The sequence below is a fragment of the Tursiops truncatus genome, chromosome 4 (assembly GCF_011762595.2).
Source record: "Tursiops truncatus isolate mTurTru1 chromosome 4, mTurTru1.mat.Y, whole genome shotgun sequence".
NCBI classification, from domain to species: domain Eukaryota; kingdom Metazoa; phylum Chordata; class Mammalia; order Artiodactyla; family Delphinidae; genus Tursiops; species Tursiops truncatus.
The window spans coordinates 131,010,296-131,036,554 of record NC_047037.1 but is presented as its reverse complement, the minus strand read 5'-3'; the positions used below and the strand labels follow the sequence as shown (position 1 = coordinate 131,036,554).

General features: G+C 43.4%; 1 protein-coding gene across 5 annotated transcripts in view; it reads left to right on the top strand.

Annotated features, from left to right (window-relative positions):
- The first annotated feature begins 140 nt into the window (after positions 1-140).
- The window catches only part of TIAM1 (TIAM Rac1 associated GEF 1), a 504,950-nt gene continuing 478,831 nt past the window's right edge, over positions 141-26,259 (top strand). For 2 of the 5 annotated variants that reach the window (XM_073804436.1, XM_073804431.1), the window contains exons 1-4: positions 141-287; positions 2,236-2,328; positions 11,807-12,037; positions 22,572-22,682. The gene's annotated coding sequence lies outside the window, so the exon portion shown is untranslated. The remainder of the gene's footprint in view (positions 288-2,235; positions 2,329-11,806; positions 12,038-22,571; positions 22,683-26,259) is intronic. The other 3 variants (XM_073804432.1, XM_073804434.1, XM_073804433.1) reach the window with 3 other exon arrangements.

The window sequence follows — 26,259 nt, the reverse complement described above, 5'->3', positions numbered from 1 at the left end:
GCCGAGCCGCGGCACCTTTATATGCCGGGCCGCCGCACCCCGCCCACCCTGGCCCGGAACCAATCGCCGCCCGCGTTCTCAGCCCGCTCCCCACGGGACGCGAGTGGCCGGGAATCACCGGGGGCGGGGCCAAAGGGCTGCTTGGGGCGCCTTGCCTTTCGCGCTGCCGGCTCCCTCCGCCCGGCGCCCGTAAAACGCCCAGAAACCTGGAACGGCGAAGAACAGCAGCCCTTCTTCTCCAAAGGGTGTAGTCCGTGGATTGCAGTACACAAAATAAGGAAAATGAGGTATACGCGGCACGCCTTGAAGATCTGAAGTCCCTTTGTCTGGAAATGTAGTTAGTTATAACTGACTTTGGTCATAATATTGTCGCATTTGTTTTTTTAAAAGTTGGGACTGTCAAGCTGGGTGCTTTTGATAGCTTTTACTTTTTAATTGTCTTGTGTTTTGGGTTTCGGAGGGTATGTAAAGTCCACGCATCTCAGCCCCTGGTCTCACCTTTTCTTCCCCGCAATTTTCGTAGTCCAAAACGTATAGAGTTACTTGGTTATCAGAATTGTGTATTCTTTTCGAATATTTCCTGTTTGGCAAGGCCGCAAACGTGAAAATACCAAAGAATGTCAACTGATTGATTTCTCCATACCTCTGCGTTTTGTCTGACTCTGCTGCCCCAAATGTCAAGGAAAAGGGTAGAAGGGGTGAATAATTTATGATACCTCCGTACCTCAGAGTATTTCTTATCCTTCACGGACAAGACTTCAAAAACATGAAATGAGCAAACAGTACAAACTACTTCTGTGGGTTTTTATTTAAAAGTATACACATATTTACTTGTGCGCTCAGAAATCTAGAAAGATGTACAAAGAGACTATGGGTGGGTACCTTTGGGGAGTGCAAATTAAACTTTTACTAATGTTCTCTCAAAAAATTTTTTTACGATACATGTGCATTTGTCTGCCACAGTTTGGCTTAGAATGAGAATTCCCCTCCCCCCGCCAACACACACACATACTTTTGTTGGCAGAACAGTTTGATAAACCAGGGGGCTGGGGAGGGGAGCATCAAGAGAAGGATTTTCATCTTCCCTCCCTTCGGGGCTGCCTGAATAACAAAGATGAGTGAACTGTTTTCAGAGGTGAGGTTAATTTAACCTGGAAGTATGCCTTAGACTTACCCAGAAAACTCATTAAACTGCAGGTTGCTATGTTTCTGACTCAGCGAGTCTGGGGTGGGAACCTGGAATTTACATTCCTACCTTGTGCCCAGGTAGCGCTGATGCTGGCACTTTGAGAAACTCTGACTTGCAGGTGTTGTTCATGCCCAGTGAAGTATGCAAGTTGAGGGCAAGAGCTGGACCTACTTGACTCAAAAGAGGAGATAGAGAAAGCATCCCGAAAAGAAACTTGGAGTCAAGGGGACCCAATAAGGGACACACCTAAGGGAGAAGAGCTTTGGCTACTGGGGATTTCTGTTTTTGTTTTGTGGGATTGAAATCCTTCCCATCTCCCCATGAACTCCAATGCAATCTGCATTTCCCTCTAATGCTCCGTAGGGAGGATTTAGTTGTAAGGATGATGAAACACTGACACGTAGTTCAAGGCCAGAGTGAAACAAGGCAGAAGCTGATTCAACCACATCTTGGCTGTCCATAACTTATTTATTGAATTACACCCTTGGACTCAAAGGCATCTTCTGTCAGAGATACACAATCCACATTTTTTTATCATCCTCTTGAAAGTATACATATTTGTAATTTTGCTTGTTGTACTTACTAGCATTTCCCAGATAGCTGACTTGTGCTAGGCAATTGCATAAATGTGCAAATTCCAGCCACAGGGTCTTTGCCCAAGGCCAGAGTTTCTCTTTGGCTTCAAAATTCCAGGAAGTTGGAATCAGATTTCAGTTCGCTGGCCAACAAAGCAGCCCATGTACAGAGTGGCCCTGGGACCCTGAGTCCCTCCTCTTTTGAGATATGTAGACAAAGCCTGGGTCAGTGCCAGGGCTTGTGTCATGCAGGATTAGAGGACCCCTGGGGTTTATTCCTATGACCACCCTCACACCTGGGCAAGGGGGTCCCACACTTTAGAGGACCCTGTTCTGTTCCTCTCAGGCCATATTTCCCCTGGGGGGTGTTTTGCCAAGAAAATGCTTCCACCCAGAATTTTACCCCTCCTTCTAGAACAAGGTTAAGGAATATAAATATGTGATCTTGAACAGTATTTGTTTGCTTCTAAGGCAGCCTGTGCGGATGAATAAGCAGTTTACCGTGTGTCATTCTGGCATTCCTGGGGATGAAAATCGGTGTTTGGGGACCTCTGTGGTTAAGAGGTAAGCAAGAAGGTAGACCAGAAATTCGGTCTGGCGTTTCCATCCTTTTCTCTTCCTCTCCTTCCTTTCTTAGGACTCACTCTTCCCCTTTCTCCTTTATCTCATCTCTCTCTTTCCCCAAATCATTTTTTTCTTCTGTAATCCCAAGGTGATTCCCCCCTTTACACCTTCCTCATGCTCAGGAAATAAGTAGTTTTTTAATTTCCTTCACATCACACATCACAAAGGGATTATCACCAAGACCTTTGTTGATGAAAAATATGTTTTTATATGAATTGTAGGAAAATGTCAGAACTAGGGAAAATACAAAAGAAGCAAAGTACAAAGAGAGAAGCTTTTTAAAATATTTATTTATTTATTATTTGTATTTTTGGCTGCGTTGGGTCTTCGTTGCTGCGCGCCGGGCTTTCTCTAGTTGCAGTGAGCGAGGGCTACTCGTTGTTGCGGTGCGTGGGCTTCTCATTGTGGTGGCTTCTCTTGTTGTGGAGCACAGACTCTAGGCGCACGGGCTTCAGTAGCAGCACGCGGGCTCAGTAGTTGTGGCGCATGGGCTCTAGAGCGCAAGCTCAGTAGTTGTGGCGCACAGGCTTAGGTGCTCCGCAGCATGTGGGATCTTCCCAGACCAGGGATCGAACCCATGTCCCCTGCATTGGCAGGCGGATTCTTAACCACTTCGCCACCAGGGAAGTCCCAAGAGAGGCTTTTTTAAATGCTAAGAAATAAATGCACTAATAACTAGGAAGCAGGGACTTCCCTGGTGGTCCAGTGGTTAAGATTCCACGCTTCCAATGCAGGGGGTGCAGGTTCAATCCCTGGTAAGGGAACTAAGATCCCACATGCTGCACGGTGCAGCCAAAAAATAAAAACAAAATAACTAGGAAGCAAATTAAAAACAGTTAAAGGCAGTATTAGCTAGTCCTACCTGCATATATTTAATGCTAGTAAATTTCAAAAACTGGAAGCTATTACCAGTAAACACTGTGAGAAGATTATATCCCAGAATCACAAAGTATCTGAGGCATTTTTTGTTTTGTTTTTTGTTTTTTGCGGTACGCGGGCCTCTCACTGCTGTGGCCTCTCCCATTGCGGAGCACAGGCTCCAGACGCGCAGGCTCAGCGGCCATGGCTCACGGGCCCAGCCGCTCCGCGGCATGTGGGATCTTCCTGGACCTGGGCACGAACCCGTGTCCCCTGCATCGGCAGGCGGACTCTCAACCACTGCACCACCAGGGAAGCCCTCTGAGGCATTTTTGAAAGTTGGAGAGGGAAAATTATAAAAATTAATTTATATTGTTAGTAAACAGGAGTGAACAGCCTGGGATTAGAAATTTGCAAACTATAATTGAGAGTTAGCTGTATATTTAATAATCTTGGCTATAACCTGTCATACGGTCTCTGTTTAGCAGTTGCAGCCTGGGCTCAGGCCCACTCTGGCCCACTGTATCATCTTGGGTAATTCTCTCTAGAACTCAACTGTAGATCAGAGGCACCTGGGTTGGGTACAGTGCTTGTCCACAGTGGCTGCACCTCAGAACCACCTGGGAGATTTTTGAAAACAGTGTGCTTGGGCCCAATTATATTCACAGCTTCAAATTGCATATATTTAAACAGTAAATGCACATTACATTGCTGTAAGATACGTAAGATACCAACAATGGTTTTCACTGGAAATAGGCTGCTTACCTTGGCACTTTCCATCCCATGAAGAAAATAAACTTATATTTGATTAAACAAGCATAACCAGGTTTCTGTTACATGAGGTCGAAACAATTTCTAGCTGACGAGATAAGAAGCCACAAAAGGAGTTTTAGCAGGAAGCAGCTTGATGGTGTTCATGGGTGAGGTCAGGGTGCATCTGGGTGCCTGAGAAACCTCGAAGTGCTGAGCCGGAAGTGTCCTTTTGGACACAGATGTGAACCTCAGGGTCACCCCTAAGTGTAGGCTCTATATCAAACTCAACACACGTGCTATTCAGATTTGTAAGGAAAATGTAGTTACTCGTTCACTTTAGGGGATATAATTGTCTTCACGATTCCCTACCACTCGGGGTAGGCAACTGGTGAGACTTAAGCATCAATGACATTTTCTCGGGTTCGTCTGGTTTAAACAGTCTCTTTAGAGCAGTGATCCTCAAACGTTAATATACCTTAGAATCAGCTGGAAGGCTTGTTAAAACTCAGATTGCTGGTCCCCAACCCCAGAAGTTTTTTCTTTAAAAAAAAAAAAAGCACTTTATTAATATATAGTTTATATGCTATAAAAAATTCACCCATTGTAAGTATACACTTAAGCGATATTTTTAGTACATTTATGTAATTGGCAACCATTACCAAAATGCAGTTTTAGAACATTTCCATCAGCATAGGAGATTTCATCTGGTTTTTGCTTAAGCCATTCTCTCACTCCGAGCCCTAGTCAACCACTGATCTACGTTTTTCTCTATAAATTTACTTTATCTGGACATTTCTTATAAATGGAATCATACAGTATGTAGTGTATGATTTTGCACCTGGCTTCTTAGCGTAATGTTTTAGAGCTTAATCTATGTTGTAGCATATTTTGGTAGTTTGCTCCTTACGTCTAAAAGAGTACTCCATTGCCGAATATACCATAAATTGTTTTTCCAGTCACAGGTTGGTGGACATTTGTGTTGTTGAATTGTGTCCCCTCCAAAATTCATATGTTGAAGTCCTAACCACCTCGAAATGTGACCTTGTTTGGAAATAGGATTTTGGAAATGAAATTAGTTAATATGAAATCATACTGGAGTAGGGTAGACCCCTTATGGAATATGATTAGTATCCTTATAAAAAGGAAATTTGGACACAGATAGGCAGACAAGGAGAACAACATGTGAAGATGAAGGCAGAGATCAGGGTGATGGTTCTAGAAGCCAAGGAAAGCCAAACATTGCCAGCAAACCCCAAGAAGCTGGGGGAGAGGCATGGGACAAATTCTCTCTCACAGCCTCAGAAGGAACCAACCTTGCTGACACCTTGATCTCAGACTTCTAGTCTCCAGAACTGAGACAATTCAATTACTGTTATGTAAGCCACTTTGTTACAGAAGCTCTAGCAGACTAATGCAAGATGATTTCCAGGTTTTGAATATTATGAATAATGCTGCCAAGAACATTGGTATACACATCTGTGTGGACGTACAGTTTCATTTCTCTTTAGTTTGCTTTTTAACTTTTGTCCAATTCTTTTAAAACCTGCCAAACAATATTTCAGTGGTTATATTATTTTATATTCCCATCAGCAAGACAAAGGTTCCACTTTCTCCACATCCTTGCCAACACTTGCTGTTGTTTATCTTTTTTTATTATATCCATTCCAGTGAGTATGTAGTGGTATTTTATTGTACTTTTATTTTGCATTTCCCTAACGACTAATGATGTTGAGCATCTTTTCATGTGCTTATTAGCTATTTATATATCTTCTTTGATGAAATGTCTATGCCAGTCTATTCCCATTTTTGGCCTTATCACACTGGCTGGAACCTCCAGTGCAATGTTGAGATATTTGGGTTGTTGAAGTGGTGAGAGTTGAGATATTTGGGTTGTTCTCAATAGTTAGGGGAAGCATTCAGTCTCTTACCATTAAGTGTGATATTTGCTGTAGGTTTTTCATAGATGCCCTTTATCCAGGTTGAGGAAATTCCCATCTATGCCTAGTTTGTTTACATGAAGGAGGTTAGCTTTTGTCAAATGATGTTTCTGCATCTATTAAGATGATCATGTGGTTTTTGTCCTTTGTTCTATTTATCTAGTGTGCTACATTGATAGAGTTTCAGATGTTTAATCAACCGTGCATTCCTGTAATAAATCCCATTTGAACGGAGTATATAATCCTTTGTATGTGTTGTGAATTTGATTTGTTAATATCTGTAATGTTATTTTCTTGTGATTCTTTATTTGATATCAGGATAATACTGGTGTCATTGAATGAATTGAGAAGCCATCCATACTCAGGCTTTTCTTTGTGAGAAGATTGTTCATCACTAATTCAGTTTCTTATTAGAATTCATTTTAGATTTTCTATTTCTCCTTGATTCAGTTTTGGTAATGTATGTCTTCTAAAGAATTTGTCCACTTCACCTAAATTGTGTAATTCGTTGATATAGAGTTGGTCATAATATTTTCTTATAAATTTTAAATTTCTATAGGGGTGGTAGTAGTGTCCCTGCCGTCATTACTGATTTTGCCTATTTCTTTGTTGCTCTTATTTTCTTGCTCAATCTTAACTAAACAGTCGTCAGTTCTGTTAACGTTTTTCAAAGAACCAACTTTTGTTTCTGTTTTTGTATTTTGGCCACACCGTACGGCTTGTGGGATCTTAGTTCCCCAACCAGGGGTCAAACTCCGGTGGAATCCTAACCACTGGACCTCCAGGGAATTCCCCTCAAAGAACCAACTTTTGGTTTCACTGATTTTCTTAATTGTTCTTCTGTTTTCTGTTTCACTGATTTCCAACCTAATCTTTATTATGTCTTTCCTTCTGCTTGCCTGGGGTTTATTTTGCTTTTCTTTTGTCTAGTTTCTTAAGGTGGAAGCATTGTTTATTGATTTGAAATCTTTCTTCTTTTCTAGTGTGGGTATTTAAAACTATAAATTTCCCTCTAAGCATTGCATTAGCTACACCCATAACATGATACGTCACATTTTCATTTTAATATAATTTGAGATATTCTCTAATTGCTCTCATGATTTCTTTTTTCACTCATGCATTAAAGTATAGTGCTTAACTTCCAAATATTAGGATTCCCCAAATTTCCTTCCGTTGTGTTTTTTGTTGTTGTTGTTGTTGTTTTGGGTTTTCTTGGCCATGCCACACGGCATGTGGGATCTTAGTTCCCTGACCAGGGATCTAACCCACATCCCCTGCAGTGCAAGCACTGGAAGGGCAGAGTCTTAACCACTGGACCGCCAGGGAAGTCTTTCTAATTTAATTCCACGGTGAGTTAAAAGAATAGACTCTGTATGATTTCACTGCTTTTAAATATAGTGAGATTTGTTTTATGGCCTAGCGCTTGATCTATTCTGGAGAATGTTCCACCTGCTCTTGAAATGAACGTGATTATGCAGTTGTTTGGTGAAATATTCTACATATATCATTAGGTTGCGTAGGTTGATAGTGTTTTTTAAGTCCTCCGTACCTTTGCTGATTTTCTGTCTGCTTTTTCTATAACTAATTGAGAGTGGGATATTGAAATCTCCAACTACTATTATTTTGTTGTCTACATTTCCTTTTTTTAATGACTGAAGTATAGTTGACTTACAATGTTGTGTTTCTGGTGTACAGCAAAGTGATTCAGATTCTTTTCCATTATAGTTTATTACAAGATATTAAATACAGTTCTCCGTGCTGTACAGTAGGACCTCGTTGTTTACCTGTTTTATATATAGTAGTTTGTATGTGCTAATTCCAAAGTCCTAACTTATCCCTGCCCCCCCAACCCTGGCCCTTTCCCCTGTGGCAAAACCATAAGTTTGTTTTCTCTGACTGTGAATCTGTTTCTGTTTTATAAATAAGTTCATTTGTATCAATTTTTAGATTCCACATATAAGTGATTCATATGATATTTGTCTTTCTGTGTCTGACTTCACTTAGTATGATAATATCTAGGTCCATCCATGTTGCTGCAAGTGGCATTATTTCAATTTATTATGGCTGAGTAGTATTCCATTATGTATGTATACATACCACCTCTTCTTTACCATTCATCTGTCAGTGGGCATTTAGGTTGCTTCCATGTCTTGGCTCTTGTAAATAGTACTGCTATGTACATTGGGATGCATGTATCTTTTTCGAATTAGAGTTTTCTCTGGATATATGCCCAGGAGTGGGATTGCTGGACCATATGGTAACTCTACTTTTAGGTTTTTAAGGAACTTCCATGCCAGTTCTCCATAGTGGCTGTATCAATTTACATTCCCACCAACAGTGTAGGAGGGTTCCCTTTTCTCCACACCCTCTCCACATTTATTATTTGTGTCTACATTTCCATTTAATTTTCTCCATTTTCTTTCATGTTTTTGAGGTTCTGGTAGTAGATGCGTATATATTTATAATTGTTATACCTTCCTGATATAGTGGCTCTTTTATCATTTTGGAACATCTCTGTCTTTAGTAATATTTCTTTGTCTTAACATCTATTTTAGCTGATATCCATATAGCTACTCCAACTCTCTTATGGTTACTGTTTTCATGGCATATCTTTTTCCGTCTTTTTACTTTCAACCTATTTATGTCTCTGAATCTAAGGTGTTCTCTTGCAGACAGTACATAGTTGACTCTTACCCTTTTTGTCCAATATGAATATCCCTGCTCTTTGATTGGATTGTAGACCATTCAAATTTAATGTAATTAATAATATGTTTGGATTTACTTTTGCCGTTTTGCTGTTTGTTTCCTATACGTCTCTTATCTTCTTTGTTTCTCTGTTCCTCTTTTACTGCCTTCTTTTGTGTTAAAAATTTTTTTTAGAATATCATTTAAATTCCTCTGTTAATTTTCTTACTATTTAAAAATTTATTTTATTAGTGGTTGCTCTATAGATTGCAACATCTTAACTTACCAAAATCCAGTTGTGATTAATACTAATTTAATTCTGGTAAAATATAGAAACTTGGCTCCAGTATACCTCCATTCTCTCCTCTCACCTTTATATTATTACAGTTATATGTATTACATTTATATGTAGTATAAACCCAACAATAAAGTGTTATGATTATTGCTTTACACAATCTTATGTCTTTTAAAGAAATCAGGAGAAGAAATAAGGAAAATATATTTATAGAGTCTTTCATATTAACCCACATATTTACCATTTCCAGTGCTTTTCATTTCTTCCCATGTGTTCAAATTGCAATCTGATGTCACTTCCTTTCAGTCTGAAGGACTTTCTGTAATACGTCTTGAAAGGCAAGGCTGTCATCACTTCCATTAACAATGCTTCTGGATGTAAGCATCACCCACTACACCCGATCAATTGAGACCCCTTTAATCACAGCACCATAACTGCCAGTCCTCACGGCCTGGCCAGCCCTGGCAGAACCTCCACACCCACTGGGCTGGAGGAGATGGAAGCAGTACTGGCAAGCATGCCTCGGATATCCACTATTCTTATCCGAAGTTCAGCAGTTTTCAGACATAAACACTTCTCAGATTGTCGTACGTCTTTGGTCAATTTCCAGGGCACTTAAATGTTGTTCTTGTCAATTTTTTTTAGCTTTACGGTTGCTATCTGGGGAGAGGATTTGCTAACCACTTCACTTGGCCGTAGCCGGAAGTCTGCTTCCTCCCCATGTTTCTGATTCATTAGACCTGAGGTGTAGCTGGAGAATTTGAATTTTAATGAGTTCTCAGGTAATACTAATGCTGATGCTGCTGGCCCAGGGACCACACTTTGAAACCCACTGCTTTAGGTTAAATCAATCTCCTTCAGATGTGAAAACAACTTTCTCAGATATGAATTCATATCAGCACACATAAAATTTTATTTTAAACTTGCTGCAGGGGAACAAGGCATCCAATAAAACCAGTTCAGATATTTCCTTTTGGTGGAAACTTTTGGTAGAAGTAAAGGTTACTAGATCATTTTGTTAACATTAGTTTCAAGACAGGCCTGTCGGGTGAAACACTCTCTGTTCACACCAGCCTGATGGTCAACAATTCGGGTGATTCATAACAAGACACGCCAGTAAGTCTAGCAGCCCACGGGAGCTCTTAATCTCATCAGAGTCTACAAGAAAATTGCTCAATTATTTTATCAGGAATGCTAGACACTTTCCACAGGAGGTTGTTGATTTTACCAGGCCCCTCTGTTCTTCTCCAGACGGCCCTCCTCAGGTAGTGGAAGTGGACAGTTTTCTCTCTCATGTGTAACTGCCGAGTTTCCTCCCTTTCCTGCTGTTGCACCCCAGGATGGACTCTGGGCATCTAGTTGGCAGAAGTCAGGCAGCAATAGAGGAGGGCACTGCCTATCCACGTGTTGTCATCAGGATCCCCGTTGGTTTCTGCTGCACAGCAGCTGGTCCATTCTGCTTCTGGACCGGTGACAGCTATGGCGTGACTCGTCCCACCACTATCATCTGTGGTTCCGACCACTGCCATCTTGTCACCAAATCTCCACTTCTTTTGCATGGCCCCCAGTCTTCTGCTGGTCCCCAGTCAACTCGGCCTTTTCGTATCCCAACAAGGGGGCCCACAGGAACGTCAGGTGCTAGGCACAGGCCACATTTTACTTCTCCAACTTTTCTATCCTGACAGCTCCCTCTACACCCCACTGCCCTGCCCTGGCACCATGTTGAAATGTATCCACATGGACCCTCTCTTAAAACTTTGTTCCTCCTCCACCCACCTTTGTATGAATGCCACTGGCATTCCTGAAGTTGTCAAGATCTTCCATTGCATCTGGGTGTTTCTACCTCAGCCCTCAGCACTCACAGGGAGAGAGGAAGTGAGGACCCAAGTGGCACACGCCACTTGCTTGCTCTACAGCTCCCTCCTTTTCCCTCCCTTCCCATAATGTTGCAGGAAGAGTGTTTTACTTTCTCCACCTCAGAGGATCTCAAACTTTCGCTGCATCAGAACCCCTTGGAGGGCTTATTAAAGCACAGATGACTCAACCCCATCCCCAGAGTTTGTAATTCAGCAGGTCTGAGATGGGGCCTGAGAATGTGCATTTCTAACACGTTCCCAGGAGATGCTGCTGCTGCTGGTGCTAACCACACTTTAAGAACCACTGATCTACCTTCTCTCCTGATTTCTTGCTACCCCTGATCTCAAGTAAAATCCTATTGTCTTTTTGCAAAACTTGATACTTGGTTTGTTAATGGATGCTAAAGGGACTTAGAAAATCCTTTCTTCTCAACAAAAGATTTTCAAACTATTATCTTCTAAGGTGGGGATGACTATAATTTATTGTCCAGACAGGGATACCTTTGATGCTTAAATGGGTTAATAATAATAATAATGCCAGGACCACAAGAGTAGTCCGGACTGCCTTAGGCAGACCAAGATGCCTGTTCACCCCATGCTACGGCCTCAAGAAAATCATCTTTGGAACTCAAAGCAATTACTTCCTTGTTCTAGGAGTAAACAAGCTCTCCTTCCCTGGGACAAAGAGGTTGGTGGCTCAAAGTTGAAGATGGAAGGGCTTCCCTGGTGGCCCAGTGGTTGAGAGTCCGCCTGCAGATGCAGGGGACACGGGTTCGTGCCCTGGTCCGGGAAGATCCCACGTGCCATGGAGCAACTAAGCCTGTGAGCCATGGCCACTGAGCCTGCGCGTCCGGAACCTGTGCTCCACAACGGGAGAGGCCACAGCAGTGAAAGGCCCGCGTACCGCAAAAAAAAAAACAAAAAACAAACAAACAAACAAAAAAACTTGGAGATGGAAGACTGCCAGGGAATGTGATTTAAGAGGGAAACAAAACACAGTGGTTTAATATTTTCAAAACATATCCCCATTACAGTAAGTCCTCTACATACGAACCAAGTTGCGAACTTTCAAAGAGGCGAACGTGCGTTCCATCAGCGTCAGGTGTGAGTAGAATTGCAGCCCTCCGTCTCCTGTTGCTGACGACCCTTCAGCTCTACCATCTCCCACCTCCTCTACCTCCTCCAGTCAGTAGTTCTTCTTGCCTGTTCACTCGATGCCAGCCCCTGGATGCCAGCTGTTGTACTGTACTGCTGTACTTTTCAAGGTACTGTACTGTAAGATTAAAAATGTTTTCGTGTGTGTGTGTGTGTGTGTGTGTGTGTGTGTGTGTGTGTTTATGTATTATTTGTGTGAAAAGTATTATAAACCTATTACAGTACAGTACTATATAGCCGATTGTGTTAGTTGGGTACCTAGGCTAACTTTGTTGGACTTACGAACAAACTGGACTTAGAAACATGCTCTCGGAAGAGAACTCGTTCGTATGTAGGGGACTTCCTGTATATACATTTGGAGTTAACCGCCTATAGCACCAAAGCGCCTAACTAGCCTGTGGGCACAAAATAAAGGCAGTTTGCATTTCCTCCTGGCACAAGCCTCACCAGCTCTATTGGAAATTAGCCCTTTTCTTCCTCACCCCGTGTCCTTAGTTATTTCTGGGCATGCCCAAAGTAGCAGCTCACAAGTGCCCACAAACCAGAATGTCAGCTGCAGCCCCCATATGGCCTTGTCCTTCCTCTTCTGCTCAGGCTTCTTGTTCCCATCCGTAGTCCATAGAGCCACCTGGAGAAGTGTCACTCCTGCAGCTTCCCATCATGGGGACCCCGTTCTAGGCCAAGGGTGCTCCCTCGTCTCTGGTACCAGAGCATGGCTGGGTTTTATGCAGAGCCTCTCCCCCAACTTCCTGCCACACTTTGTTTCCTGGGCCCCAAGTTGGATTTTTTTTTTTTTTTTTTGGTCCACGCCACGCAGCATGTGGGATCTTAGTTCCTCAATCAGGGATTGAATCTGCACCCCCTGCAGTGGAAGCATGGAGTCTTAACCACTGGACCACCAGGGAAGTCCCAAGTTGGATGTAATTTGAAGGCAACACAAATAGGATTTGCTGATGGTTAGAATATTGGGTGCAAGAGGAGAGGAGTCCAGGCTGATTCCAGGGTTTTGACTCAGTGAATGAGGTTGTTATTAATTAGGATGGTTGGGAAGAGTGTAGATGGAGCAGGTTTTCTTTGGAAAAGATCAGTAGATTCATTTTGGACACAGTTTGTGATGTCTTTTCAATATCTAAGATAAGAAAGGTAATAATGGACCTTCCCTTTCAACTTCTATGCCATTACCGTAGACAGAACTATAAAGATTATTTTCCAATTCCAGCAGGCACTGTTGAGTGCCTGCCCAACTGTCCTGTTCCCTTTATTCCACACTGGCAGAACCCTGATTTTGTTCCAGTGTCTAACCTCACCTGTGTGACTGGAGAAAATGCTGGTTGTCTAAACCTGCCAGGGTCACCCCATTCTGCATGTCAGTGAGGAGTAGAAGGGTAAGCCTGACGCCCACTCAATTCGGGTCAATGAGACGTGGGGGGCAGTCATTTGGAGGCTTCTGGGAAATGTTCTTTCTTTAAAAAAGATTTACAGAAAGAATTGGTCTGGCTTTTTCTCCTGGATGTCCTAGGGCAACCATCCTGCAAACATGATGTGAGTAAAAACAAGCTGAGGATGGTCAAGCTGAAAGATAGCATTTTCCAGCCCATTAGTTAACTAACGGGAACCATCCTCTCTCTGGATCTCTTCCGCAAGATAACGCACCCCTTGATTCGTTAAGCCACTTTGAGAAGGGTTTTCTTCACTTGCCTGTTAAAGCATCCTAACTGGTACACAAAGGAAGGAGAGAAAGTCATCCTGAGGAGGAAACCACAGAAAGTTCAGGGCAGTAGATTAAGGTGCCCGTTTGTCACTGGCAAGGTCAGGCCAGTACCAGCAGCAGGGCAATTTCCAGTGCAAAGAACTGACTGGATTATGAACTTGAACTAGAAACTGCTTGTATTGTCATAGGTCTCTACTTTTTCTTTGCCAGAGAGGGCCGGTGTTTTACACTGTAGGGGTATCTGTGCCCAAGGCCTTATCATCTCCTGTCAACTCCAAGCTCCGCCCTCCTACACAAGACTGTCCTAAGCGCAGAGTCAAGTCCATGAATTGCTTTCACACTTCCTATTCCACTTTGTGCTCACAAGCGCCTGTTAGGAGGCCAGGCATATCCCCAGTTTACAAACTGAGAATTAAGACTTTGGGGAGGTGATCACAGCCTAGAAATGGCAAAACCCCGACTCGAACCAGGGTAGATTCCAGGCCGGCACTCTTTGACCCAAACCATGAAATTTGTTTTAAAGTCTAAAATGACATCATTGTTCTTACTTGGTTATTCTAATTTTACATGTTAAGCATGATTAAAGTAACTAAACATTGTAAGACTCCCATGTGTCTGGATTCAAACAAAACACACACTAAATACCTAAGGTCTCTAGGGTATGTTTGGTTTTCTGTTACTCAAAATAACAATAATTTTCTTTCATATGCCACTTGATCAAGACTGTTTTTGCCCTTACCAGTTTTCTTACAAACGTGTTTTGAGTTAACCTTTTAATGCCTTATATAACAGGGTTCAGAATCACATTAATTCTAGAAGTGACCTTTTTATTACTCTTGACAATTAACAGGTATTTAAATTTATAGCAATCCTGTTACATATGCAATTCGTTGTGTGTGAACCAGCATGGTATGTTTTTCTTCTCATAAAGCTCTTCATTTGCATTGGAATAAAAACTGCATTGGTTTGAAGTGAGAAATTTAGTCCAGTTTTACCAGGAAGGGAAGTCAAACCAGTTCCGCTGGGAGGAAAAGTTGTTCGATTTGGTTTTGTTAAGAGCCGGTTATTTCAACAGGAAAATGAGTTTATTTGGGAATAGCAGAGGAATTACAATTCAGGACGGTAAACTATGGCGAACCATAGGCAAGTCCTAAAAAAGTGGTTCTTAATAAGTTGGTTTGAGAGTGAGTGTGGAATGTCCCTACTGTTTATTTTTGTTTTGAAGATGAGAAATATTCCAGAAATGTTAATGTGCTGTATTTTTCAAAGAGCAAATCATTTTTTAAATGTTCCAGGAAAGTTTGATTTTGACAAAATGTGTACGAGGTGAAAGGAAGTTTATCCTCTAATTATTCGTGTACACATTTTATAGTGAAAACACCCTTATTAACCAGGACATCTGGGGTAGAGTATTGATTCTTTTCTCTGGTGTTCTTGTATCTCAGTTTCTTCTTCTACAGAACGAGGGGTTGACAAGATGGATGAGTTTCTTGTTACTGCTATAACACATTACCACAGACTTAGTGTTTTAAAACAACACAGATTTATTTTCTTGTGTTTCTGGAGGTCAGAAGTCAGATGGGGGTCTCACTGGGCTAAAACCATGGTATTAGCAGATCCTTGTTCCCTTCTGGAGTGTCTTGTGGTGAATCCATTTCTTTGCCTTCTCCAGTATCTAGAGGCTGCCTGCATTCCTTGGCTCATGGCCATTCCCTCCATCTTCAAGGCCAGAGTCAGCAATGGCCAATTGAGTCTTTCTCACATTACATCACTCTGACACTGACTTTTCTGCCTCCTTCTCCCACTTGTAAGGATCCTTGTGATTACATTGACCCAGCTCAGCCAGAATTATCTCTTTATTTTTTTATTTTATTTTTTAAAATAAATAAATAAATTTATTTGTTTATTTATTTATTTTTGTCTGTGTTGGGTCTTCATTGCTGCGCGCAGTCTTTCTCTAGTTGTGGCGAGCAGGGGCTACTCTTTGTTGCGGTGCACAGGCTTCTCATTGCAATGGCTTCTCTTGTTGCAGAGCAAAGGCTCTAGGCGTGCGGTCTTCAGTAGTTGTGGCTCACGGGCTCAGTAGTTGTGGCTCGCGTAGTTGTGGCTCACGGGCTCAGTAGTTGTGGCTCGCAGGCTCTAGAGTGCAGGCTCTGTAGTTGTGGCGCACGGGGTAAGTTGCTCCGCGGCATGTGGGATCTTCCCGGACCAGGGCTTGAACCCGTGTCCCCTGCATTGGCAGGCACATTCTCAACCACTGCGCCACCAGGGAAGTCCCACCTCTTTATTTTAAGGTCAGATGATTAGCAACCTAAATTCCATCTGTGAACTTAATTCCTCTTTGCCATATAACCTAATATGTTCACAGGTTCTGGAGATTAGGATGTGGACATCTTTGGGAGCCGTTATTCTGCCTACCACACTAGGCAATCTCTTAGATCTTTCCAATTCAAAATGTTATGAAAAAACTCAGTATAATTGTCCTCCATTACTGTAACTTTAAAGTGCAATAAATAAAGCCCAAACAACTAGGTTATAGGGAAAGAAGTAGAATGATATTTTATTAATTGTTTAAATTTTATTTTTATGAAAGGAACTATATTCACATAGTTCAAAATCCAAAGCATAGGGCTTCCCTGGTGGCGCAGTGGTTGAGAGTCTGCCTGCCAATGCAGGGGACACGGGTTCGTGCCCCGGTCCGGGAAGATCCCACATGCTGTGGAGCAGCTGGGCCCGTGAGCCATGGCCGCTGAGCCTGCGCGTCCGGAGCCTGTGCTCCACAACGGGAGAGGCCACAACAGTGAGATGCCCACGTTCTGCAAAAAAAAAAAAAAATCCAAAGCATAATAAGGAATAGGTTGAGGGTCTCACACCCATCCCTAGTCACGTGTATGTATCATTACTGAGCCATCCCCTACTGTATTGCTTTCCTAGGGCTGCCATAACAAATTATAACTAACTGGATAGGTTAAAATAACAGAAATGTATTCTCCCACAGTTCTGGAGGACAGATGTCCAAAATCAGGGTGTCAACAGAGTTCTGATCCCTCCAGAGGCTCTAAGGAAGATGTCTTCCTTGCCTCCTCCAGCTTCTGGAAGCTCCAGGCATTCCTTGGCTTGTGGCTATATCACTCCAATCTCTGCCTCCATGGGCACATGGCCTTCTTCCCTGTGTGTATGTGTGTGTGTCCTCTCCTCTTCTTATAAGGACACCAGACATTGGTTTAGGGTCCACCCTAATCCAGTATGACCTCATCTTAACTAATTATATCTAGAAAGATCCTATTTCCAAATAAGGTCACATTCACAGGTGCTAATTGTTAGGACTCGAACTTACCTTTGGATGGACACGTGGAAGTTTTCAGTTATTTGCTATTAGAACAGAGGCTGCATGTTTTCTTATGGACTTGTACGGGTATTCTTATGGATTTGTGAAATGCCTCTGAAATACAGATTCCTAAAAGCGTAAATGCTGAGCCATAGGGGTTTTTTTGGCCAAATTGTGTTTCAAAAAGGTTGCAGTTATTTCCATCCCCACCCTCAGTGTTTGTTTCCGTACAGCCTCATCAAACTTCCGTAATACCGGTCTCTTTATCTGCCAGTCTGAGAGGTAAAAATAAGATCTCATTTTAAATTGCCATTTATTTGATTATTCATGCAAATGAGCACACTTCCTTGTGTTTATTGACTTTCTAAGTCTGTGAATTGCTAGTTCCCTCTTGAGCAGCTGATCTATTTTTTGTTTAATCCACTTCAGGCACTTTTGGTCACCATCTTTTCTTTGTTCTTTCTCTTAAATGGAGCTTGATCTTTTACGTAAATCTAAGACAAGAGATTGTGTGAAAGTCCATACCTACAGTGAAGGAGTATTTGCTTTTCAGGGCTAATTTTCTATGATACAGCTCTGACGTGAGTAGGCAAAGTACCTCATAAGAGTATGGTATCCGTGGTGGTTGTAATTTCTGGCAAGAAAGAGGGAGAGAGGGAGGACAGTTATATCAGAAATGAGGTATGTTTGAAAGTGTGTCAGTGGGTGGGAGTTTATACAAAACTGTGAGAAGGTGAAATCCCTTTTTCTCTTTTTTTTAAATGAGAAGCCTTCGGCTGGGTTATCAAACTGGTGGTAAACATCCAACAGACTGCACGTTCATCCTGAGTTTCTCTTCCCAGCACAGAGTCATTTAGTTTGTAATTAAGAAAAGTGAGGAGGGTAACTCCACTTCTGGGTACACATCCAAAAGAACTGAAAACAGGACATGATCAGGTATCTGTACACCCAGGTTCATAGTAGCATAATTCACAAGAGGCAAGATGTGGGCACAACCCAGATGTCCATGGACAGATCAATAGATAAACAAAATGTGGTCTATCAATACAACAGAATATTATTCAGCCTAAAAAGGAAAGAAATTCTGACACAGGCTACAACAGGTGAACCTTGAGGACATTACGCTATCCTTTTTTTTTTTTTTTTTTGCTGTACGTGGGCCTCTCACTGTTGTGGCCTCTACCGTTGCCGAGCACAGGCTCCGGACGCGCAGGCTCAGCGGCCATGGCTCACGGGCCCAGCCGCTCCACGGCATGTGGGATCTTCCCGGACCGGGGCACGAACCCGTGTCTCCTGCATCGGCAGGCGGACTCTCAACCACTGCGCCACCAGGGAAGCCCTACGCTATGCTTTTGAGTGAGACACAAAAGGACAAATACGGCTTGATTTCACTTATGTGAAGTATCTAGATAGTCAAACTCATAGACACAGAAAGTAGAGTAGTAGTTGCCAGGGACTGGAAGAAGGAGGGAATGGGAAGTTGTTTAATGGGTACACAGTCTCAGTTTTGTGAGATGGCAAGAGTTCTGGAGATGGATGGTGGTGGTGGATACACAATAATGTGAATGTACCTGATGCCACTGAACTGTACACTTAAAAATGGCTGAGATGGTAAATTTTATGTTATGTGTATTTTACCACAATTTAAAAATTTAAATTTAAAAATGTAAAATTCATGTTGTATATATTTTACCGCAATTAAAAATAAATGGAAGGAGGGAAGGAAGGAACAGTGAAGAGTGAAGAGCGGTTGTTTTTAACATCATTTCACAGCAGGTAATTTCCAACACAAGAGGCAACCCCAGGACAGCAGGCCCTGTAACTGAATTCTACTCTCAGTCCTTTACAGCCAGGCCTCGTCTCCAACCCACTGGCTGCAAGAAGTCTTCTAGAAATCAGAAATGGCTCCTTGTCTAGAACTGGCAGCGTACAGCACTGCTTAAAGATGAAAAATCGGTAGTTCACTGGGATTCCTGTGTTGCAGGGTCAGTTTTTGTTGAAGAAAAGTAGAGTATAACATCCTTCAGGGATCCTTTGTTCATGCAGAGGCATCAGTGGTGGCTACAAATCCCTTGCATTGTAGGTGACTAAGGAAGAAAAGACTTGCACTGCCCCCCTGCCAACAGGAAGCTGTTTAGTATGCAGTTAAGAATAGTGGGGTGGGGGAAGGTTTTTTGCCCTGGTTCTCACACCAGGCACTCATCCAGCCACCCCTTACCAGCTCTTCACCTGCAAGAAGGTGATGTATCCCAGCTAAATGTCTGGATCAGTGTCTGGCATCCATAAGCATTTGAGAATGAGTAACTTCCATCCCTACCCCAAACAGCTGGTTGGATATGTGAACCCAAGGCCTTTCTTGGGGACTGGGGACTTGTCTCACCCCTGCCGCCACCCCCCCTCTGCCCAGCATGCCAGAGCCCTCGGGTCCAAGGATCTAGAATAGGCCTGAGGAGAAAGGAGAGCTGGCTAGGAGGTCCCCCTGCAGGCCTGAAGCCTAAACTTCTCCTACCAGTTCTGGGGGAAGGAGCGGTTGACTTACGTGTGATCCCTTCTGGGCCATTTGAATTTACCATGCTAGGGTACTGGGTAATCTTTTTTCAAAAATATTTTATTATATATTTTTAAAATGCTTAACTATTAAAAATACTACTAAGATAAATTTTATAAGATGTAAGATTCACCTCTGGTTGAGACGGTTAAAAACAAGACAACAGGCCCCAAATGGAGTCGCTTATGTTAAGCCCCATGTCACCAAACCAAGACAACTTAATTACAGTTTCTGCTCTCCTAGAAATGGAATCTTTAACTGGTCAATCAGGAATCACCTGATTCCTAGAATCGCCTGACTCCTAGCACTAGTTAGGTAATCTGCCTGACAAACTCGAAAGGAAAGTAACCTGCTGTAACCACCTGGCATTTTTGCCTAGTATAACGTCCTTGTTTCTGCTCCCTTCTACCTATAAAAGTCTTTCATTTTGTACAGCTCCTCAGAGCTCCTTTCCACTTCCTAGATTGGATGCTGCCCGAATCAAATTAACTTTTGCTCAAACTCTTAAAACATTTAATACACCTCAGTTTATTTTTTGACAAGACAGAGGTAGAGTTTTCAGGTCTCAGAGAGTTTTTCCCTTCAGAATGAAAAATAACTGAAAGCCATCTCACAGCGGTGCCTTTCTTCAACTTTGACCTCGCCTACCCTGCTCATCATTAAGCCTCCAGTGCCAGCATAGCGCTGGGCACAGGGTAAACCCTCAGTAGGTATTTGATGATTAAATCAATTGATGTCAAAACAAAATGCGGGATACTTATGATCCCCAATTCTGCATTTTCCTAAAGAAAGGATATTTGGGGCTTTCCTGGTGGCGCAGTGGTTGAGAGTCTGCCTGCCGATGCAGGGGACATGGGTTCGTGCCCCCGTCCGGGAGGATCCCATATGCTGCGGAGCGGCTGGGCCCGTGAGCCATGGCCTCTGAGCCTGCGCGTCCGGAGCCTGTGCTCCGCAATGGGAGAGGCTACAACAGTGAGAGGCCCGCGTACCGCAAAAAAAAAAAAAAAAAAAAAAAAAGGATATTTGGGTCATGGTATGGTAATGTAATTAAATATATACTTGGTCCTCGTCCATTTCTGACACAGAGCTCCTAAAATCCTTGCAATTTCCTAAGTGACTAGAAGGATGAATGTTCTTTTTTATGTTAATGAGATGACTTTTGGATCCCCCTAAGCGTGGGAGTTGGTTGCCAGAAGAACTGACCACGTGATTAGAGGCTGAACCTTTTGGTCCCACCCCCTCACCCCCAGGGAGGGGAGAGGGGCTGGAGGTCGAGTCAGCCACCAATGGCCAATGACTTAATCAATGATGCCTATGAAATGAAGCTTCCGGAAAACCCCCAAAAGATAGGGTTTGGAGAGCTTCTGAGCTGGTGAACACTTGGAGATGGGGGGAGAATGGTATGCCTGGAGAGGGCATGGAGACTCCATGCCCCTTCCCCATTCCTTGCCTTACGAATCTCTTCCATCTGGCTGTTCATATCCTTTTATAATACACCAGTAATCTAGTGAATTAAATGTTTCTCTGAGTTCTGTGAGCTACTCTAGTAAATTAATCAAACTCAAGGAGGGGTCTTGTTGGAACCTCCAATCGACACTGTAGCTGGTTGGTCAGAAGCACAGGTGATCAGCTGGCCTTATGCCTGGCTTCCGAAGCTGGGGAAGGGGGTAGGCGTGTGAGACTGAGCCCTTAACCTGTGGGATACGATGCCATCTCTGAGTGGGCAGTGTCAGAATAGAGTTGAATTGTGGGACACTGAGCTGGTGTCTGGAGACTTGTTGGATAGTGTTGGGAACCACCCTCCCTACTGCCACCAACACCCTCCCCTCGCACAATGGAATGGAATTGGTGCTAGAAACATTTTACATAGAAACCAGCCGGGTATATAATATTTATTGTTCATTAATTGAGGTGATAGATGAGGACCTCTGATTTTAGGCCTGGCTGAGATTCCCAGATGCTTAAAACTGGAGAAAGAAGGAAAGTATCTAACTGGAGTTGTGGAAGCCCAAGATGCTGGGAAATCCCTTTCAGGGCGACCAGAATGGCCCATGTGATGGGAAGTCATATTTTGACTGAGTCATATTCACACTGAAGACACAGAGAAAGAGTCAGCCATGAAACTGATGGTTGAACAGATCAGGTGTCTGGGATGAATCCACAGACCTCCAGATTTGGAAGACTGTAACAGACCCCCGTCTGGGAGTGTCAGCTGAAGCCCCAGACCAAGCATGTAATTGAGGGAGTTCCCTGATGGCCTAGTGGTTAGAATTCCGGGCTTTCACTGCCGTGGCCTGGGTTCAGTCCCTGATCAGGGAGCTGAGATCCTGTAAGCCACAAGGCATAACCCAAAAAAAAAAAAAAAAAAAGAAAGAAAACATCTGTCTGTGGCCCTGGCATCCTATCCAAAGAAGGCTGGAGGAGCATGGAAATCCTGAGAAGGACACTGGGTGGGCTGGAGGACCTCGAGAGAAAACAAAACTCTGTCCTCCTCCTTCAGGATAGCCCAGTGTGTGGAGAAAGCCTGTGAGGTGAACCAAAAAGTTTTTTCTCCTCCCTCCCAGCCCCCCTCGCCACGCCACCCCCAATCCCCTGCTCTCTTTCCTCTCCCCTCCCCCATCCCTAAATAGTAAGGCTTGGCGGCCTCCTCTCAATTGACCTTTGTCTGATTTGGAGGTGGAAGATTTTTGCAAGTGTCAACAACAGTCCCACAGTGAATAAAGCTGTGAACTTACCCCTTTTGTACAAATTGCAAGGCAATCTTCATTGTAACATTACCTCAACTGGGAAATGTAATTCGATGGAAGAAAGAGGTTTGCTAATCTTTCAGATTCCCCCCTTTTTTTTTTCTTTTTAAAATTATGTGTTGCCCAAGCTGAAAATTGGCACCACCTATGGGTTCTGGATGCAATGAAGTCAGAAATGATACTGAGGCCAGCTGGGCCTGACGCAACAGCCCAGTGGGGTCAAACTGACGTTTTTCTTCCATTTTTGATGAGTGGAGAAAAACACTGGTTGTGAATTCTCAATAACCAGTCTACTGTACTTTTCTTGCAGACTGGCTGTTGCTGTCCGTTTCCCAGTCCTGCTGTTTAGCCAAGTGGGATTCTTCTTCATGCCAGTTACGTGGGCGCAGAGGCTGGACTCTTCCTCCAAGGTCATGAGCAGGTACCCTCCCTTGTATGAATGTATCACAAGGAAAGGGCATTGTGTAATAAAGATTTACCCTTGCCCAAAGAGAGATCTGCTCTTTGCCCTCAGCTCCCCAGAGGTGATCTCTAAGCCCTTAGGCTCTCCTGCCTGATAAGAGTGCCTTTGTGTTGTGGAACCAAATGTAGGTCCACTTGCCCACGGGCTGGCGGTAAAGCCAATCTACTGACACCAGATTGTGGTGAAGAAAAGTGCAGCGTTTATTGTAAGGCACCAGACGAAGAGTCCAGTGCGGCTAATGCTCAAAACACTTGCACTCAGGGAGGTGTTTTTAAAGGCAAAGTGAGGGAGGGGAGTCCCAGGGTGAGTGATCAGCTCATGCACTGTTCTCTGATTGGTTGATGGTGAGTGGTGGTAACATTATCAGTCATTAGGCTCCAGTAGGTCCAGGGGCTATGTGCTCATGGTCATCATATAGTTCGCTTTCTCCATTTGGTGGTGCTTTTAGCATCTGTAAAACAGCTCAGGAAATGTGCATCTGATACTGTTATCTAGGCGCTTCAGAGAGGAGCTAAAGCAGAGGACGTGGGGGGAGGGGTCTGTCCCCGGCAGGCCCCATAGTGTCCTGATCAGTTACATTTGTTTACCCGGACGCGGAGTAGGAACCTCTCCTGACTGCGCCCTATTTATCTCTTCTCTTGGCCGGTTTTCGTCTGTATCTTTTTGCTATAATAAAGCGTAACTGTGAGTATAACAGCTTTCAGCAAGTTCTGAGGGTCCTTCTAGTGAGTCACTGAACTTGGCGGTGGTTGTAGGGACCCTGAGCTGGCCTCTGGTGTCAGAAGTGAGAGTAGTCTTGGGGACAGTTCCCTGACTTTGCAGGCACTGACTAGGACTCTATGCTCATGGTCTCTGGACTGGACTCTCCTCTCACTGGCTGGGTGAGCTGCTTCGTCTCTCCGGGCCCCTTTGCCTCAGCACTCAGCAGGGAGGGTTCTCTGTACCCTCTGGGGGAGGTTGCTGTGGAGGCTGAGACAGGAGTGAGAGGGAGGGCTGTGCGAGTTGTCCAGCTGCACGGAAATGTGCCCCCTTGGTGCCGGTGGACTGAGTGCCCTCTCACGTTTGGGCACGTTTGACGACGATGGTGATATTAGTGACGATCCCATTCCTACAGTCTGACAGACCTCATCTGTCTAGACAGGGAGGAGAGAGGGGCTGGGGCCAAAGAATAAGCACCTGGAGCCCAAATGGAAGCCATTTCTCTAAAATAAGGTCTTAGGAGCCACTTACTGGAAGTGGTGGAAGGATGCAACCTCTCTGCACACGGTGAGACACACCTAAGTGACGATGCACCTGTCATTCATCAGAAGAGCAGAAACTCAATATCTTGACAAACCACTCTGTGGCGAGGCTGGAAGTGGGCACCACAAAATGGTCCAACCTCTGCTGAGGGGAATTGAGCAATAGCTAAGAAAATTACAGAGTATTTACCCTTTGACCTAGAAATAGCACTTCTGGGTACTACCCTCAATTACCTCTAGCAATACAAAAAAAACTGTGATGGTTATTTATTACAGCATAATTTGTAACGCAGAATATTCAAAACAACCTAAATGTCCATATGTAAGAAATTGTTTGAATAAATTATAGCATGTCCACACAAGGAAGTAGCACATTGCTATAAAAACCAACAATGAACTGATACAGAGTGATATCCAGATATATGGTTACATGCAAAACACAAACAATCAAAGTTCACCAAAATGACTATAGATGTCATAACACCTTGAGTAAAAAAGAATCTGTGGGGCTTCCCTGGTGGCGCAGTGGTTGAGAGTCCGCCTGCCGATGCAGGAGACACGGGTGCGTGCCCCAGTCCGGGAAGATCCCACATGCCGCGGAGCGGCTGGGCCCGTGAGCCATGGCCGCTGAGCCTGCACGTCCGGAGCCTGTGCTCCGCAACGGGAGGGGCCACAACAGTGAGAGGCCCTCGTACCGCAAAAAAAAAAAAAGAGAGAGAGGACAGCACCTTTCAGAACCATAATTCCTTTGTCACACATCAGAAAATTAATTCCCTAATAACATTTTGTGCACAGCACATATTCAAATTTTCCCAGTTGTCCTTTAAAAACCACTTTATTACAGCTGGTTTGTTTGAGTTAATGTAGGACAATTCCCTGCTTTTCCTGCGTTAAATGCCGGTGTCTTATTGAGCAAGCCAAATCAGTTTTCCTGCAAAATGTCCCACATTTTAGATTTGGTTGGTTGCTCCCTCATGGGGTCATTTAACCTGTCTCCTTTACTTCCTGTGACCTGGAATTTAGACCTAAAATCCTGCTCAGACTTAACAAAAATATTAAACAAAATATTAACAAAAATATTAAATATTGAAGTAAGAATACTTCAGTGCAGTGTCTTGTGCTTTGTATTTCAACACACCAGGTTGCTCAAAATAATCCGGTTGCCCCATTGCTAACGATGCTAAGATTTGGTGAGTTCTGGTGATGAGAGCCTGATCCCTCATGGAAGAATTTTGTTTCCCTCTTTCAACCAGCAAGTATCCTCTGGCATGACACTTGACACTCTGTCCCCCATCAGTCTTTCACCCAAAGGTTTTCTCATCTATTGATTAATGTTGCCTGAATCAATTATTTTATCAGAGTTTGCAAAATGGTGATTTTATACTATGATTTTTCCATATTAATTAGCTGGTATTGAAACAGAACAGGACCCTATGGTCCTTGCCCCACCCCATGTCCTCAGCCTGCCTTTTGTCTGTGAAAAAACTTTAGCTAAAGAATAAGTCTGATCAGAGAAGTGAGAAAATGCAGAAACAAAGGAAAACAGTCCAACAGGACTAAATAATAATAGTTTAGTCATTAAGCATAGTCAAGGACCATTAGTTCCTTCTCAAGGGCTATAGATGATATTCTGAGCCATATCTTGTGAGCTGTCTTATAGATACTGAAACTCCTACCAGGTGGGAGAAGTTAACTACAATGATGACCAGACTGTAGCCATGCCGTAAGCTGCCACAATTCCAAGAATTGGCCTCAAGGAAATGGGAACACACTGACCCTGGAACTGAAGATTAACTGTACTTAAAACAATCAAGATGACGCTGGTCAGACCACCGATGACCAATTTCAAGATGACCGTCAGAGCTGACTGTGCTGTTTCTGCACGTAGCCCTCTCCCTCCGTCTATGAAAGCCCTTGGCCCATGATTGTCATTTGTAGGGGGAGTCGACCTTTGGACAGGAGTCCGCCCCACCCCCATTGCTGACATCCAAAATTAAGCAAACTTTCCTTTCCACCAACTTTGCCTCTTTATTGGCTTTTGAGCAGCGAACAGCTGGACCCTGCTTTTGGTTACAGTATCCTTCTGTAAAACAGAGCCCTTTCTCATCATTCAGGCCTATTTGGTCACCCTGAAATATAGTTCCTAAAGTGAAGGCAAGATAATTATTCAGTTATTTCCCTTCAATGATCATTTTTCAGAGTAAGTAAGTTACCTCCAGTGGTGACAGACACATTCTTCTTGGGGAGGAACTTTGTCTTTTGGTTGAATATCATAATCAGTTCATGGTTTGGGG